The sequence below is a fragment of the Coregonus lavaretus genome (genome assembly GCF_964263955.1).
Source record: "Coregonus lavaretus genome assembly, chromosome: 9".
Lineage (NCBI taxonomy): Eukaryota > Metazoa > Chordata > Actinopteri > Salmoniformes > Salmonidae > Coregonus > Coregonus lavaretus.
Genome location: NC_139996.1, coordinates 60,210,031 through 60,216,046, shown reverse-complemented (window position 1 = coordinate 60,216,046; position 6,016 = coordinate 60,210,031).

Genomic DNA, 6,016 nt, shown 5'->3' with positions numbered 1-6,016 from the left:
TGATCTTCTATATTTTTTGCTTTCCACAGCAAAGACGGTGAGGATATGGATTGACGTGTCCATGGTGCCAGGAAAGAGTGAATAACATGTTAGTGTTGGTGGTATGCTTTTGAGCATAGCTGTATCACAAGCATTTGACCGGGGTCCAGTTCAAATTCTCTTTAATTGGTCTGTTGTGTCTTCCAGTTTCGATCTACTTCAGCCGTAACCGCAGGAAATGAATGATGAGGGTAGACGAATGCGATAAATGAAGATTTTAAAAGAGGAAATGAAAAAAGAAGACCTCAAAATTATTTGGAACTCATTTATTTTGAGTCGATTGACGCACCGGTATGTCAATCGAAGTAAAATCATCTTAAAAATCCCAATTATATTCGGTCAGTTTTAAACTAGATGCATCTCAATCCTCCATAACAACTGATGTCACACCTCCGCTTCTGCGGTGAAAGGTGGCAGAGCTAGAGCGCTGTTTGTCAAACCATAAGACATCCCAATAATCGATCATCCCACAAAAACGTATTTAGCTTCCAAACACTTTGACCTACAACATTTTTTGACTGCTCTATGGAAAGGGGGTACTCTCACGGACACGATGGTGTTCTCCGTTTTGCTCTATGACCCCCACAAGTGTCAGGGGACTCGACTGACGGTAACCGGTGCTGGTTAAAATGACAGATATTTTTAAACCAGAGAACTCTCACACCCTAAGCCAGAATTATACACCTAGACCAACAAGCCTTTTGGTCAAAGATTTTTGGTTTTCCACAGAAATGACGGTCAAGATATGAATTGATGTCTCCATGTTGCTGTACAGTGACAAATTGTATTGGTGGTATAGTGGTGAACATAGCTTCCTTCCAAGCAGTTGACCTGTGTTCGTTTCCTGTCCAATGCAGAGCATTAAGTGTTTAGTGGGTTTAGGTTCTGGATTTGGTCTCCAGACTTGTGGGTTCGAATCTATATCCTTGTTCGCGTAACTCTTCACAGTCTGCTTTGCTCTTGCACGTTTTCTATATTCATTTGGGGTCATGAAATGAATAAACATTGTGCAAAATTGAACCTGCTAGCGCATCTCTCAATGGATTAACAGTCCATTGCCTTAACCACTCAGCCACCTTACCCTGCACTCTAGCTGTTGCATTCGCCCCTCCTACCAGTGGCCCGAGATCCGACTATCTCCACATGTTAAAGGTTCTACAAAAGGGTTCGTCCGGGATTTGAACCCGGGACCTCTCGCACCCTAAGCGAGAATCATACCCCTAGACCAACGAACCATTTGATCTTCTATATTTTTTGCTTTCCACAGCAAAGACGGTGAGGATATGGATTGACGTGTCCATGGTGCCAGGAAAGAGTGAATAACATGTTAGTGTTGGTGGTATGCTTTTGAGCATAGCTGTATCACAAGCATTTGACCGGGGTCCAGTTCAAATTCTCTTTAATTGGTCTGTTGTGTCTTCCAGTTTCGATCTACTTCAGCCGTAACCGCAGGAAATGAATGATGAGGGTAGACGAATGCGATAAATGAAGATTTTAAAAGAGGAAATGAAAAAAGAAGACCTCAAAATTATTTGGAACTCATTTATTTTGAGTCGATTGACGCACCGGTATGTCAATCGAAGTAAAATCATCTTAAAAATCCCAATTATATTCGGTCAGTTTTAAACTAGATGCATCTCAATCCTCCATAACAACTGATGTCACACCTCCGCTTCTGCGGTGAAAGGTGGCAGAGCTAGAGCGCTGTTTGTCAAACCATAAGACATCCCAATAATCGATCATCCCACAAAAACGTATTTAGCTTCCAAACACTTTGACCTACAACATTTTTTGACTGCTCTATGGAAAGGGGGTACTCTCACGGACACGATGGTGTTCTCCGTTTTGCTCTATGACCCCCACAAGTGTCAGGGGACTCGACTGACGGTAACCGGTGCTGGTTAAAATGACAGATATTTTTAAACCAGAGAACTCTCACACCCTAAGCCAGAATTATACACCTAGACCAACAAGCCTTTTGGTCAAAGATTTTTGGTTTTCCACAGAAATGACGGTCAAGATATGAATTGATGTCTCCATGTTGCTGTACAGTGACAAATTGTATTGGTGGTATAGTGGTGAACATAGCTTCCTTCCAAGCAGTTGACCTGTGTTCGTTTCCTGTCCAATGCAGAGCATTAAGTGTTTAGTGGGTTTAGGTTCTGGATTTGGTCTCCAGACTTGTGGGTTCGAATCTATATCCTTGTTCGCGTAACTCTTCACAGTCTGCTTTGCTCTTGCACGTTTTCTATATTCATTTGGGGTCATGAAATGAATAAACATTGTGCAAAATTGAACCTGCTAGCGCATCTCTCAATGGATTAACAGTCCATTGCCTTAACCACTCAGCCACCTTACCCTGCACTCTAGCTGTTGCATTCGCCCCTCCTACCAGTGGCCCGAGATCCGACTATCTCCACATGTTAAAGGTTCTACAAAAGGGTTCGTCCGGGATTTGAACCCGGGACCTCTCGCACCCTAAGCGAGAATCATACCCCTAGACCAACGAACCATTTGATCTTCTATATTTTTTGCTTTCCACAGCAAAGACGGTGAGGATATGGATTGACGTGTCCATGGTGCCAGGAAAGAGTGAATAACATGTTAGTGTTGGTGGTATGCTTTTGAGCATAGCTGTATCACAAGCATTTGACCGGGGTCCAGTTCAAATTCTCTTTAATTGGTCTGTTGTGTCTTCCAGTTTCGATCTACTTCAGCCGTAACCGCAGGAAATGAATGATGAGGGTAGACGAATGCGATAAATGAAGATTTTAAAAGAGGAAATGAAAAAAGAAGACCTCAAAATTATTTGGAACTCATTTATTTTGAGTCGATTGACGCACCGGTATGTCAATCGAAGTAAAATCATCTTAAAAATCCCAATTATATTCGGTCAGTTTTAAACTAGATGCATCTCAATCCTCCATAACAACTGATGTCACACCTCCGCTTCTGCGGTGAAAGGTGGCAGAGCTAGAGCGCTGTTTGTCAAACCATAAGACATCCCAATAATCGATCATCTCACAAAAACGTATTTAGCTTCCAAACACTTTGACCTACAACATTTTTTGACTGCTCTATGGAAAGGGGGTACTCTCACGGACACGATGGTGTTCTCCGTTTTGCTCTATGACCCCCACAAGTGTCAGGGGACTCGACTGACGGTAACCGGTGCTGGTTAAAATGACAGATATTTTTAAACCAGAGAACTCTCACACCCTAAGCCAGAATTATACACCTAGACCAACAAGCCTTTTGGTCAAAGATTTTTGGTTTTCCACAGAAATGACGGTCAAGATATAAATTGATGTCTCCATGTTGCTGTACAGTGAAAAATTGTATTGGTGGTATAGTGGTGAACATAGCTTCCTTCCAAGCAGTTGACCTGTGTTCGTTTCCTGTCCAATGCAGAGCATTAAGTGTTTAGTGGGTTTAGGTTCTGGATTTGGTCTCCAGACTTGTGGGTTCGAATCTATATCCTTGTTCGCGTAACTCTTCACAGTCTGCTTTGCTCTTGCACGTTTTCTATATTCATTTGGGGTCATGAAATGAATAAACATTGTGCAAAATTGAACCTGCTAGCGCATCTCTCAATGGATTAACAGTCCATTGCCTTAACCACTCAGCCACCTTACCCTGCACTCTAGCTGTTGCATTCGCCCCTCCTACCAGTGGCCCGAGATCCGACTATCTCCACATGTTAAAGGTTCTACAAAAGGGTTCGTCCGGGATTTGAACCCGGGACCTCTCGCACCCTAAGCGAGAATCATACCCCTAGACCAACGAACCATTTGATCTTCTATATTTTTTGCTTTCCACAGCAAAGACGGTGAGGATATGGATTGACGTGTCCATGGTGCCAGGAAAGAGTGAATAACATGTTAGTGTTGGTGGTATGCTTTTGAGCATAGCTGTATCACAAGCATTTGACCGGGGTCCAGTTCAAATTCTCTTTAATTGGTCTGTTGTGTCTTCCAGTTTCGATCTACTTCAGCCGTAACCGCAGGAAATGAATGATGAGGGTAGACGAATGCGATAAATGAAGATTTTAAAAGAGGAAATGAAAAAAGAAGACCTCAAAATTATTTGGAACTCATTTATTTTGAGTCGATTGACGCACCGGTATGTCAATCGAAGTAAAATCATCTTAAAAATCCCAATTATATTCGGTCAGTTTTAAACTAGATGCATCTCAATCCTCCATAACAACTGATGTCACACCTCCGCTTCTGCGGTGAAAGGTGGCAGAGCTAGAGCGCTGTTTGTCAAACCATAAGACATCCCAATAATCGATCATCCCACAAAAACGTATTTAGCTTCCAAACACTTTGACCTACAACATTTTTTGACTGCTCTATGGAAAGGGGGTACTCTCACGGACACGATGGTGTTCTCCGTTTTGCTCTATGACCCCCACAAGTGTCAGGGGACTCGACTGACGGTAACCGGTGCTGGTTAAAATGACAGATATTTTTAAACCAGAGAACTCTCACACCCTAAGCCAGAATTATACACCTAGACCAACAAGCCTTTTGGTCAAAGATTTTTGGTTTTCCACAGAAATGACGGTCAAGATATGAATTGATGTCTCCATGTTGCTGTACAGTGACAAATTGTATTGGTGGTATAGTGGTGAACATAGCTTCCTTCCAAGCAGTTGACCTGTGTTCGTTTCCTGTCCAATGCAGAGCATTAAGTGTTTAGTGGGTTTAGGTTCTGGATTTGGTCTCCAGACTTGTGGGTTCGAATCTATATCCTTGTTCGCGTAACTCTTCACAGTCTGCTTTGCTCTTGCACGTTTTCTATATTCATTTGGGGTCATGAAATGAATAAACATTGTGCAAAATTGAACCTGCTAGCGCATCTCTCAATGGATTAACAGTCCATTGCCTTAACCACTCAGCCACCTTACCCTGCACTCTAGCTGTTGCATTCGCCCCTCCTACCAGTGGCCCGAGATCCGACTATCTCCACATGTTAAAGGTTCTACAAAAGGGTTCGTCCGGGATTTGAACCCGGGACCTCTCGCACCCTAAGCGAGAATCATACCCCTAGACCAACGAACCATTTGATCTTCTATATTTTTTGCTTTCCACAGCAAAGACGGTGAGGATATGGATTGACGTGTCCATGGTGCCAGGAAAGAGTGAATAACATGTTAGTGTTGGTGGTATGCTTTTGAGCATAGCTGTATCACAAGCATTTGACCGGGGTCCAGTTCAAATTCTCTTTAATTGGTCTGTTGTGTCTTCCAGTTTCGATCTACTTCAGCCGTAACCGCAGGAAATGAATGATGAGGGTAGACGAATGCGATAAATGAAGATTTTAAAAGAGGAAATGAAAAAAGAAGACCTCAAAATTATTTGGAACTCATTTATTTTGAGTCGATTGACGCACCGGTATGTCAATCGAAGTAAAATCATCTTAAAAATCCCAGTTATATTCGGTCAGTTTTAAACTAGATGCATCTCAATCCTCCATAACAACTGATGTCACACCTCCGCTTCTGCGGTGAAAGGTGGCAGAGCTAGAGCGCTGTTTGTCAAACCATAAGACATCCCAATAATCGATCATCCCACAAAAACGTATTTAGCTTCCAAACACTTTGACCTACAACATTTTTTGACTGCTCTATGGAAAGGGGGTACTCTCACGGACACGATGGTGTTCTCCGTTTTGCTCTATGACCCCCACAAGTGTCAGGGGACTCGACTGACGGTAACCGGTGCTGGTTAAAATGACAGATATTTTTAAACCAGAGAACTCTCACACCCTAAGCCAGAATTATACACCTAGACCAACAAGCCTTTTGGTCAAAGATTTTTGGTTTTCCACAGAAATGACGGTCAAGATATAAATTGATGTCTCCATGTTGCTGTACAGTGAAAAATTGTATTGGTGGTATAGTGGTGAACATAGCTTCCTTCCAAGCAGTTGAGCTGTGTTCGTTTCCTGTCCAATGCAGAGCATTAAGTGT